Source organism: Notolepis coatsorum (genome assembly GCF_963971535.1).
Source record: "Notolepis coatsorum genome assembly, chromosome: 1".
Taxonomy (NCBI): Eukaryota; Metazoa; Chordata; class Actinopteri; order Aulopiformes; family Paralepididae; genus Notolepis; species Notolepis coatsorum.
In genome coordinates, this window is record NC_140165.1 from 312,211,223 (window position 1) to 312,224,466 (window position 13,244).

The window sequence follows — 13,244 nt, forward strand, 5'->3', positions numbered from 1 at the left end:
GCCTTTATATAATACTTGCCAAATTAGGAAATTAGGGATATTTGCAAGTTATTGTACGCAAATATATACATAAATACAATCAAATAAATATATCAAATAAATATATCAACAGATATCAGTTATTGTTGAAGCTTAAATCTAAGCTCCCAGATATAGAGATGGTTTTTGTAGCCAAACATTTCCTCTCCGTTGAGCTCCAGCTCTGTTTAGAAGGTGTTCATGCTCCATAATACAGTGTGTTTACAGTACAGGTGTGGTTGGGGCAGTGTGCTATTCAGGTTTCTGCTACACCTACAGTACATTAGGCAACCTGTTTAGCAGTGCACACATGTGTCGTGTGTGTGTGTGTGTATGCGCACATGTGAGTTTCATACAATGTGACAGTCATCTCAGACAGGTCTCATTCTCAGCACTGGCCTTTAATATCTCTCTCTCTCTCTCTCTCTCTCTCTCTCTCTCTCTCTCTCCCTCTCTCCCTCTCTCCCTCTCTCCCTCTCTCCCTCTCTCCCTCTCTCCTCTCTCCTCTCTCTCTCTCTCTCTCTCTCTCTCTCTCTCTCTCTCTCTCTCTCTCTCTCTCTCTCTCTCTCTCTCTCTCTCTCTCTTCTCTCTCTCTCTCTCTCTCTCTCTCTCATGCACTTCCTCCTTCATTTCCGTGTGAGGGCTGGCTATGGAAATATTTGGAGTGTACACAGTCCACAGTACTGGGAGCTAGGTGGGGGTTGCTCTCTCTCTCTCTCTCTCTCTCTCTCTCTCTCTCTCTCTCTCTCTCTCTCTCTCTTGCTTATCTACAGGCGTATGCAAAGGGAGGAGGAGAGTGGCAATGGGAAACACACACAGCAGCCTCTTTGTTTAGACACACACACACATACATACACACACACACACACACATACACACGCACACAACACACACCGAAACTTCTCACATGATTAAGGTGTGCCTCTGTTCTCTGTACAGTAGCCGATGTCCACTTTCCACACAACCCCGGTAAACTAGTCTTCACGTGAGCTCTAGTCTGAGAGCAGTTAGTCTTCACGTGAGCTCTAGTCTCAGAGCAGTTAGTCTTCACGTGAGCTCTAGTCTCAGAGCAGTTAGTCTTCACGTGAGCTCTAGTCTCAGAGCAGTTAGTCTTCACGTGAGCTCTAGTCTCAGAGCAGTTAGTCTTCACGTGAGCTCTAGTCTCAGAGCAGTTAGTCTTCACGTGAGCTCTAGTCTCAGAGCAGTTAGTCTTCACGTGAGCTCTAGTCTCAGAGCAGTTAGTCTTCACATGAGCTCTAGTCTCAGAGCAGTTAGTCTTCACGTGAGCTCTAGTCTCGGAGCAGTTAGTCTTCACGTGAGCTCTAGTCTCAGAGCAGTTAGTCTTCACGTGAGCTCTAGTCTCAGAGCAGTTAGTCTTCACGTGAGCTCTAGTCTCAGAGCAGCTAGTCTTCACGTGAGCTCTAGTCTCGGAGCAGTTAGTCTTCATGTGAGCTCTAGTCTCAGAGCAGTTAGTCTTCACGTGAGCTCTAGTCTCAGAGCAGTTAGTCTTCACGTGAGCTCTAGTCTGAGAGCAGTTAGTCTTCACGTGAGCTCTAGTCTGAGAGCAGTTAGTCTTCACGTGAGCTCTAGTCTCAGAGCAGTTAGTCTTCACGTGAGCTCTAGTCTCAGAGCGGCTAGTCTTCACGTGAGCTCTAGTCTCAGAGCGGTTAGTCTTCACGTGAGCTCTAGTCTCAGAGCAGTTAGTCTTCACGTGAGCTCTAGTCTCAGAGCAGCTAGTCTTCACGTGAGCTCTAGTCTCAGAGCAGTTAGTCTTCACGTGAGCTCTAGTCTCGGAGCAGCTAGTCTTCACGTGAGCTCTAGTCTCAGAGCAGCTAGTCTTCACGTGAGATCTAGTCTCAGAGCAGTTAGTCTTCACGTGAGCTCTAGTCTCAGAGCAGCTAGTCTTCACGTGAGCTCTAGTCTCAGAGCAGTTAGTCTTCACGTGAGCTCTAGTCTCGGAGCAGTTAGTCTTCACGTGAGCTCTAGTCTCGGAGCAGTTAGTCTTCACGTGAGCTCTAGTCTCGGAGCAGTTAGTCTTCACGTGAGCTCTAGTCTCAGAGCAGTTAGTCTTCACGTGAGCTCTAGTCTCAGAGCAGCTAGTCTTCACGTGAGCTCTAGTCTCGGAGCAGTTAGTCTTCATGTGAGCTCTAGTCTCAGAGAGCAGTTAGTCTTCACGTGAGCTCTAGTCTCAGAGCAGTTAGTCTTCATGTGAGCTCTAGTCTCAGAGCAGTTAGTCTTCACGTGAGCTCTAGTCTCAGAGCAGTTAGTCTTCACGTGAGCTCTAGTCTCAGAGCAGTTAGTCTTCACGTGAGCTCTAGTCTCAGAGCAGATAGTCTTCACGTGAGCTCTAGTCTCAGAGCAGTTAGTCTTCACGTGAGCTCTAGTCTCAGAGCAGTTAGTCTTCACGTGAGCTCTAGTCTCAGAGCAGTTAGTCTTCACGTGAGCTCTAGTCTCGGAGCAGTTAGTCTTCACGTGAGCTCTAGTCTCAGAGCAGTTAGTCTTCACGTGAGCTCTAGTCTCAGAGCAGTTAGTCTTCACGTGAGCTCTAGTCTCAGAGCAGTTAGTCTTCACGTGAGCTCTAGTCTGAGAGCAGTTAGTCTTCATGTGAGCTCTAGTGTCAGAGCAGTTAGTCTTCACGTGAGCTCTAGTCTCAGAGCAGTTAGTCTTCACGTGAGCTCTAGTCTGAGAGCAGCTAGTCTTCACGTGAGCTCTAGTCTCAGAGCAGTTAGTCTTCATGTGAGCTCTAGTGTCAGAGCAGTTAGTCTTCACGTGAGCTCTAGTCTCAGAGCAGTTAGTCTTCACGTGAGCTCTAGTCTGAGAGCAGCTAGTCTTCACGTGAGCTCTAGTCTCAGAGCAGTTAGTCTTCACGTGAGCTCTAGTCTCAGAGCAGCTAGTCTTCATGTGAGCTCTAGTCTCAGAGCAGTTAGTCTTCATGTGAGCTCTAGTCTCAGAGCAGTTAGTCTTCATGTGAGCTCTAGTCTCAGAGAGCAGTTAGTCTTCACGTGAGCTCTAGTCTCAGAGGAGTTAGTCTTCCTGTGAGCTCTAGTCTCAGAGCAGTTAGTCTTCCTGTGAGCTCTAGTCTCAGAGCAGTTAGTCTTCACGTGAGCTCTAGTCTCAGAGCAGTTAGTCTTCACGTGAGCTCTAGTCTCAGAGCAGTTAGTCTTCATGTGAGCTCTAGTCTCAGAGCAGTTAGTCTTCACGTGAGCTCTAGTCTCAGAGCAGTTAGTCTTCATGTGAGCTCTAGTCTCAGAGCAGTTAGTCTTCACGTGAGCTCTAGTCTCAGAGCAGTTAGTCTTCACGTGAGCTCTAGTCTCAGAGCAGTTAGTCTTCACGTGAGCTCTAGTCTCAGAGCAGTTAGTCTTCACGTGAGCTCTAGTCTCAGAGCAGTTAGTCTTCACGTGAGCTCTAGTCTCAGAGCAGTTAGTCTTCACGTGAGCTCTAGTCTCAGAGCAGATAATAGTCTTCACGTGAGATCTTCTGTATCTATCTATCTATCTATCTATCTATCTATCTATCTGTCTGTCTGTCTGTCTGTCTGTCTGTCTGTCTGTCTGTCTGTCTGTCTGTCTGTCTGTCTCATGTGTAACACTGGTTGTGTGTCTCTGTCTCTGTGTGTCTCGTGTGTAACACTGGTTGTGTGTCTCTGTCTCTGTGTGTCTCGTGTGTGACACTGTGGTTGTGTGTCTCTGTCTCCAGTCTGAAGTGGGGGACAGGTAGTAGGGTGCAGAGAGTAGGGGACAGACAGTAGGGGACAGACAGTAGGGGACAATACACAACACCAGGCAGTAGGGGACAACACACAACAGGCAGTAGGGCTATAGCTGCTGCTGACAGTTATAATGAGGCATTGTCATCCATCCCCCAGCCCTCTATTCTATTCTAATACCACTGTCTCCATGAGGGACAGCTGTCTCCTTAGGGCTCTTTTTCTCTTTTTCTGTGTGTGTGTGTGTGTGTGTGTGTGTGTGTGTGTGTGTGTGTGTGTGTGTGTGTGTGTGTGTGTGTGTGTGTGTGTGTGTGTGTGTGTGTGTGTGTGTGTGTGTGTGTGTGTGTGTGTGTGTGTGTGTGTGTGTGTGTGTGTGTGTGTGTGTGTGTGTGTGTGTGTGTGTGTGCGTGCGTGTGTCTACAGTCACGTGGCAACAGAGACAGACAGACAGAGAGCGACAGAGACTGACAGATAAATAGAGAGAGAGGCAGACAGAGAAGCAGACAGAGGGAGAGAGAGAGAAAGAGAGAGAGGGGGAGAGGGAGATGTAGGGAGAGTGAGAGAGAGGGAGAGGGAGAGAGAGAGGAGAGAATGTGCTTGTGTGTTTGTTTGCTAGAGGCGTGTGTGTCTACAGTATACTTCAAAGTCCAACATTAAGTGTTTGAGTGTGCGCTGCCCAAAACATCATATGCAATATAGAGAACATACCCATATGAGCAGGGGACTAAGAGAGAGAGCGAGAGTGAGAGAGAGAGAGAGAGAAAGAGAGAGAGAGAGGCAGACGGAGGGAGAGAGGGAGGCAGATAGAAGGAGAGAGAGAGGAGAGTGAGAAAGCGAGAGAGAGAGAGAGAGAGAGAGAGAGAGGGAGAGAGGGAAGGAGAGTGAGAAAGCGAGAGAGAGAGAGAGAGAGAGAGAGAGAGAGAGAGAGAGAGTGAGAAAGCGAGAGAGAGAGAGAGAAAGCGAGAGAGAGAGAGAGAGAGAGAGAGAGAGAGAGAGGGAAGGAGAGAGAGAGAAAGTGAGAGAGAGTCTGTTTATTATTAATACCTGTGATCAAAGCTATAAGGCTCCAGCTTCCACAGCTCTGATCCTGACAGGTTGACAGGTCGCTGATGTGAGTTCACAGCACTGTCTGCTGCTTACAGCCTTCATTAGCTTCCTCACATGTATTGTACTGCATCATCACACAGCCCCTCTACACCTGCTGCACACACAGACACACACACACACACACACACACACACACACACACGTGCTCTCATTCTCACATAAACACGCTACGCCGATATGTGACCGGGCCCACCGATAAGAGACTCGTGTCTCCCTCATTTTTGAGATTGTATAAAAAAAAATGTATACCTAACTAACCTTACTGTCATGCACTTGTCCTATTATACTAACCAACACTATAGCACTCAACACTTTGATGAACATTGTTACTCAGCTGATAGAGATGCACCCTTCCTGCTGTCTCGTTGTACAAAACTTGTAAGTCGCTTTGGATAAAAGCGTCAGCTAAATGTAAATATAAAATGTATGAAAGTGAAATTGTACAGAATGTAAGCTTTCAAACAAATGTGTCATACATTGAAATCTGATATCAAATATTTGAAGAAGATGTGCTCAATTTAATCTAGTTAATCCTCAAGTCTCAGAGCAGAGAAAAACTGAGAAAATCCAATCTAAAGTTTGGCTGCATTTTTAACACGTTGGCAGTCAGGTACTAGGCGTCACAAACTGCCTTTTTTTTTTTTTTTTTAAACAAAGGTTTTTATTATTTAGAGATACTATAACTGTTAGTTGTCACAGTAAATATGTTCTTAAACGTTCAAACTGTGATCAACATTTTAAAGAAATAAATGTTCTTGCGATCTGACTTTCTTGAGTCTCTTACCGCTGGGCTCGGTCACGTAATGTAGTCAGCAGGTCCTCCTCCAGAAATGGAGTGTGCTATTAGTCAGCAATACATTCATATTAGGATAAACATTTGACCACACATGCGTCAGTGACAGGCCCACCATAAACAGATTTGCCAAAGTGATTCAGTGACACATTAACGACGTTTCCTGTATTCCGCGCCTGCGGACCCCTCCGCTCCTCAGAGACTCAGCAGCCGCCATCACAACAGTGATCACACACATAATAAACCTCTCCATAAAACAGGGACACGTCCCCAAGGACTTCAAAATTGTGAGAGTAACACCCCTGCACAAAAAGGGCAGCAAATTAGACCCAGGCAACTACCGCCCTGTTTCTATCCTTACCTCCATCTCGAAAGTCATGGAAAAAATAGTCTACGAACAGGTGGAAAAGTACCTTGCGGGAAAAAAAATCTAATCTACGAATTCCAATCTGGCTTCAGAACATCCCACTCCACTGACACATGCCTTCTCTATTTGAACGACCACATCAAACAAGAGGTGGACGCGGGCAAATACTGCGGCATGGTCATGCTGGACCTACAAAAGGCCTTCGACACTGTCAATCACTCCATTCTGATTGACAAGCTAAAAGCAATTGGTTTTGATAGTCTATCAGTGAGCTGGATGCAATCCTACCTGGAGGGGAGAGAACAGATGGTGGAGGTAAACGGTACAAGGGACTAAACACGTTTTGCAATTATGCCACATCAATGTGGAACGCCCTACCCAAAGCTGTAAAGGAATGTGAATCACTACCCACTTTCAAAAGCACTCTCAAAGAACACCTACGGGAGACTGCAATTCGAAACTGGCCCCTGCAAATGTCCTAACCCAACCCCCTCCAATGTACAGTAAATTACCAAGTATGGCTTTGTCAATATTCCAATGTACAGTGTACAGTGTCCCCCACCCACCCCCTACCCAACCCTCCCCCCACCCCACCCACCCAACCACCTCCAATGTACAGCCATGTCTAACTACAGTCATGTCTAACTACAGCCATGTCTAACTACAGACATGTCTAACTACAGCCATGTCTAACTACAGCCATGTCTAACTACAGACATGTCTAACTACAGCCATGTCTAACTACAGACATGTCTAACTACAGCCATGTCTAACTACAGACATGTCTAACTACAGCCATGTCTAACTACAGACATGTCTAACTACAATCATGTCTAACTACAGACATGTCTAACTACAATCATGTCTAACTAAAAGAATGTCAAATTACAGTCACTTGTTCAATCAATATCTCAAATGTTGTGTCTTTTACCATCATGCACTTTGCTACTAAATAATAACCCTTGCCTATATTACTACCTACTATGCTAATAATGTCTTTACTACTATGTACTCAAGACTGTAGCACCCAAGTTTCAACACTTGAAAATGAAAGGTTATCCTCAGTCGAAGGAAACAGAACGCGTGGATCTAAATAAATAGATAAAATGTGAGGAACAAATTACAAAGCGCTTTGGATAAAATCTCAATATAAATGCACCATTTGGGCGGTCGGATGGCGTAGCGGAGATTGCGCTCGTCACCAATGCAAGAGGCTGCGGTCTCGACTCCCGGAGTCAGCATTGCCTGCGGCTTGGGCCGATCGTCATACTAACTCGTTTGGCTGAGTTAGCGGGAGGGAAGTCGAGGGTGGTAATCTGGCGTTGTGGACAGGTCAGGTCTGGGCGCCTGCTCAGCGAAAGGCAGGAAATGGTGAAGGCAGCGTGACCTCCCACGCGTTACGCTTCACCAATGAGAGTCCTCGCTGCCAGGTGAGAAGAGAGCCAACTTCAGGGTTCCCTTGTACCAACCAGTAGGAGGAATATGCGCACAACAACCAGGTAGGGGAGGGGGGGAATTGGCATAACGACTAAATTGGAATGGGGAGAAAAATAGAAAAATCAGGCGGAGAAAAAGAGGATTAAAAATCAAATGCACCATTTACCAGTAGATAGCGACAGTCCATTGTAGGCGACTCTAACTGAACATGTGAAGGGCCCCAACAGTCACAAATACAGAACCTGTAGTGACAGATGACCCAAAACACTGAGCCTCTCCTGACTGCCTTTCAGCGCTTAGATGAAGATAATCGCTCAATGGAGGAGAATGAAATGGTCACCCAGTTCAACATGGAGGGAGGAACACCCCTGTAATATTATCTATCATTATTACATGGCGTTTTAACAATCGCCAAAATGCTTGATTGTGATTGGTCAATAGCGCTCCGTTACCCCTAGCAGCGGTCAATAATTTCTCGATAATTGACCGCTGCTATGGGCAACGTGCAATAATGACCGTTGTTAGGGGCAACAGAGCGCTATTGACCAATCACAATCAAGCATTTTGATCGCAGTCACGAAAGCTATAACCTCGTTCCCAGCTTTATCTCGCACAGCTGCACTACATCAGGTTCAATCAAGTCCACACCTGCCGGCGATGACAGAGGAGCCACAGAACAACTGCGTCTGCATTTGATCTCGTCTTGTCGATGGTGTAAAATGAATTAGGTATATTGTTAGTAAGTTAGCCATGTAATAAGCGGGATAATGTATAGCTATACTCGGTCATTGTCGCAAAATAATTGACCTTCACTGCGTTTATTTTTTCCAGAACGCAGTGTCGGTCAATTATTTTGCGACAATGACCTCGTAGCTATACATTATCCCTTACATATTGAGAGAAAGTTATTGAGTAAAAGAATATCTTATCTTATATTATACCAGTACTTACATTTGGGTACTTGCCGATATAGAGTACCGATATGAGTACTTAATAATACCATTACAATAATACTTTTAACAATGACTTTGAAAACATGTTTTATTTTCATCAGATGGTCCTCACTTTCTGACTGTAATAAATGAAATAAACAACATGACGTTGTGGCTGACATTTTTAAGATAATATAAATAATATGTGTGTGTGTTGTGTATGTACATATATGTGTGTACATATATATGTGTGTGTGTGTGTATTTGTGTGTGTACATATACGTGTGTACATATTTATGTGTGTATGTGTACATGTGTGTAGTGTGTACATGTGTTTAAATATGCGTGTAGATATAAGTGTGTGTGTGTGCGTGCGTGCGTGTGTGCGTGTGCGTGTGCGTGTGCATGTGCGCGTGCGCGTGCGTGTGCGTGTGTGTGTGTGTGTGTGTGTGTGTGTGTGATCGGTACATGGACCAGGCCTTCCAGGACAAGTATATCAAATACCAACCAGCACTGCTCAATGTGATGGCCGGCCTTGGGTACAGGTGTAGATATAGTGTACTTGTATTCGGAAGTCTTGGCCATGTACACAAATGCACCATGACTGGTCTGAGAATTGCTGCAATGTCTAAAAGGAAAGCCAAACAAATTGCCAAATATTGCTCTGTCTCAGCTATTATTGGCAGCTTAGCCGCGTGGAGAAGGAGGTGCTATGTGTACCCTTAAGTGTTCAGTGCTGCTTGGCCCCGATACATTTGATTCCCTGTTTATGTAATATAATTTGTGGAACCAAATAAAGTATTCAAATGTGTCAACCTGTGGGCAACACTGCATGTGATATTTGACGTCAAATGTAACTATAATGTAATACCATGTAGTTACCTATATGTCACGATTTCTCCATTTATCAACAAGAAGATACCATACAAAAAAAAAAAAAAAAAAACACTCTTCCACTCAATAACTTAATTAATTTGTGCAAAACTATTTTATAGTTTGGGGATATGCATGAAATTAAGGGTATAATAAATCAGCTCTCTGTTTTGTGTGGAATGTTCTTTTAAGATTTATATACTATACAGAATAGTTCTGCTCACATACCTGTTTATCTCTTGCATGTACTTCCAAACCTCTGTCTCCCCCTCCCTCCCTACCTCCCTCCGCCCCTGCCTCCCTCCCTCCCTCCCTACCTCCCTCCCTCCCTCCGCCTCCGCCCCTGCCTCCCTCCCTTCCTCCCTCTTTCCCTCCCTCCCTGCCTCCCTGCCACCCTCCACCCCTGCCTCCCTCCCTCTCTCCCCCCCTCCCTGCCTCCCTCCCTCCCTGCCTCCCTCCCTCTCTCCTTGGACCCTGAACCCAGTGGGGTGTTGGGTAATATCAGCGAGTCACTGTTTCAACACAGGCCTGATAGAAGAGCAGCCACTCTAACCTGACTAATCATCCTCCAGACAAGTTACAGGTTAGACACGGCGCCTTGTCGCGCAGCAGAGAAGAGATTGAAGTCAAGGATGGTGTGTGTGTGTGTGTTTGTGTGTGTGCTACATGCATGCCTGCATGTGTGTGTGGGTGTGCGTGTGTGCTACATGCATGTGTGCGTCCCTGTGTGTGTGTGCGTGCATGTGGGGTTATTTTCAAATATATTGTTAATTATATTGTTTACATTGTTTACACTGCATATTTTTATCTTTACTATAATTATATCGCCTATATTTATGTCTTCTACTATTACCCTGCCCATACCTGTACCTCCCCTCCCCCCCTCCCCCATGCTGCTATGACGCCTGCATTTCCCCAAGGGAATCAATACAGGAATATCTTATCTTATCTTATCTTATCTTAAAATGTTGTTAATTAGACTGCAAATGAGCAGTCCGGCATCAATAATTCATATAAAGATTGTCTTCACATAATCTCTCGACTTTAAATAAATAAAGTTCTAAAATTGATTTGAAAATGTATTTGATATCATTGGAAAAAAGATAAACATGCTTTATTCAAGTCTTCCACCTTTGTCATATGAACACAGTTCACAGGCTCTTGGAATGACACTCCCTTGTACCTATCCTGGCCTAGTCACGCCTAACCACCACACGGTCTGTCTCAGCTGACTGGTGTGACAACAGACCCAGGGTTCCAAGTGTGAGACGATTCTCTCTCAGATGTCAGTTCCTGGGCCTTAGCATCTTTGGAGATTCATTTATTAATAATTAGTAGGGATGTCCGATATTATCGGCCTACCGATATTATCGGCCGATATCGGCATAAAAATGTGATATCGAAAAATATCGGTATTGGTTTTCAATATTTCTTTTACATTTATTTAACCTTTATTTACCCAGGCAAGCAAGTAAGAACAAATTATTATTTTATTTATTGTCAAAGTATGCATAATGTTGTGTTAATTACACGACAAGAGATATGTAATGTTAATTACCTGAAATTATTCAGTTTTTTGGGGGGGGAAACCCTGCATATATCGGTATCGGTTGATATCGGTATCGGAAATTAAGAGTTGGACAATATCGGTATATCGGTATCGGTAAAAAAGCCAATATCGAGCATCCCTAATAATTAGTGTTCACAATGTTGTGATAATTATTTTCTTATTTTCTATATTCAAGTGTTTACCATAGTCAAATGAAAAACAATATTTCACCATGACTATACTGAATCGAGATAAAAACAAAGCTAATCTAATCATGTCATATAATAATAGAGAGGTGGGTGTCCATTCCCAACCACACACACAAGCCTACTCTAAGCATGAGTCCATAATAATCTCTCCTCTGTCGTCATCTATCCTTGGATGTCTCAGTGCTTACACAGTACATTTAGCAGAGTACATTTTATTATGAGGGAACTAGTAAGGTTGACCCCATACAGGAAGGGACAGAGCAGGCTGTTCTTCCCGAGGAGAATCGGGTCCTTCGATGTGTGCAATAGACTGCTGCAGTTGTTTTACCAGTCTGTAGTAGCTTCTTTGCTGTGGTATGCTGGGGGGAGGTAACATCAACTCAAGGGACACCAACAAACTGAACAAGCCGGTGGGAGTCGAGCTGGTCAGACTAGAGGTGGTGGCAGAGGGGAGGATGAGAAGGAAGCTGGTGGTCACTATCCTGGAGAACCTCTCCCACCCTCTCTATGAGGAGCCAGTCAAGATGAGGAGCGTGTTCAGTCACAGACTCATACCCCCAACATTTTATGTTCAGAGTTAATTATATTGTTTACACTGTTTATCTTTCTCATATTTTTATATTCAGATCAAATTGTATTGCCTGTATTTATTACCCTGCCCATACCTTTACCTCCCCTCCCCCCTCCCCATACCGCTATGACACCCTCATTTCCCCAAGGGGATCAATAAAGGAATGTCTTATCTTATCTTATCTTATCTGATCTTATCTTATGCCAAGTACGCTGTAGCTGACATTTTCAACTTAAAATAATTCGAACCCCGGACGCTGCGATTATACTGCGAGCGCAGTAACGTGGTGTGCCACCGTGGCGCCCCATAAAATGATTTTTAATATCACATTTAGTTTTATAAATTAAGCACAGTATCGGACCCGATAACGATACTAGGCGGCACGGTGGTGTAGTGGTTAACACTGTCGCCTAACAGTCCTTGGTTCAAATCCCACCTGGGGACCAGGTTGCCCGTTGCCAGGTACCCAGGTGGGGTATCTCCCGGGCCTTTCTGTGTGGAGTTTGCATGTTCTCCCCCCCGTGCTCGCAAGGGTTTCCCCTCCAGAAAAAGATACAAAAACAAAAATGAAAGAACATGCAGAACAGATCGCTAACGCTGTCGTGTCCCTGACGAAGACAGACAGGAACACTTGGATTGGTCCCCGGGCGCGACCCCACCCAGCAACCCGTGTCTGCTCCCGGCTGCCCTTGGGCGGAAGGACGACGGGATGGGTCAAGCGCAGAGGGGCATTTCATCAGCGACCCAATGCATGATGGAAATGGTAAATGTTGCATTTATATATAGCAGCTTTTATGCAAAGCACTTTACATTCACACATTCACTCACACATCGACGGCGGATGGCAACACACTCATCGGGAGCAGTTAGGGGTTAAGTGTCTTGCTTACGCATTGAGGAGCGGGAATCGAATCGGGATCCTTGCGACTACTAGACGACGACCGATCTACCTCCTGAGCCACTGTTGCCCATCTTACATGTGTGTGTTGCTGCATGACAAATAAAGACTTCTTCTTCTTCTACTACTTCCTTCTTCTATTTCCAGCAGGTTAAGGATACAGATCCCCACGCCTCTCGGGGCAGCGTGCAGAAGTGTCGTTGAGCGAGACACTTAACCCCTAACTGCTCCCGATGAGCAGGTCGGCACCTCGCACGGTCGCCTCCGCCGTGAATGTGTGAGTAAACAGGTGAATGTGAGGAACAAAATTGTAACGCGCTTTGGATAAAAAGCTGCTATACAAAATGCACCAGTTTTGTTTTTAGGAGACGATGGTGCTTCACGAATGCAAATCCAAACGACTACGCCTCGCTATAGCTACTCACTCACCTCGTCCAATTCAATTGCCTCTTCGAACGCAACCTAAAGTCACGTAACAATTAAATTAACGGAGGAGGCTAAGTGGGACTGAGGACAAAGCTCAAGCGGTTAACTTACTCCGCTCATGTTGTTCTGGCCGAGGGCCAATTCAAAGTGCTGTGTCATTAAGCTGTTGTTATGGTAACAAGGGCAGAGGTCTACAGGAAGCCATGAACCTGATGCTGGGAAGGGAATACTACCCCTACACCCCTATACAGCTCCGGTTTAGCACTCCTCTCTCTCTCTCTCTCTCTCTCTCTCTCTCTGTCTCTCTGCCTCTCTGTCTCTCTCTCTCTCTCCTCTCTCTCTCTCAATTAAATTAAAT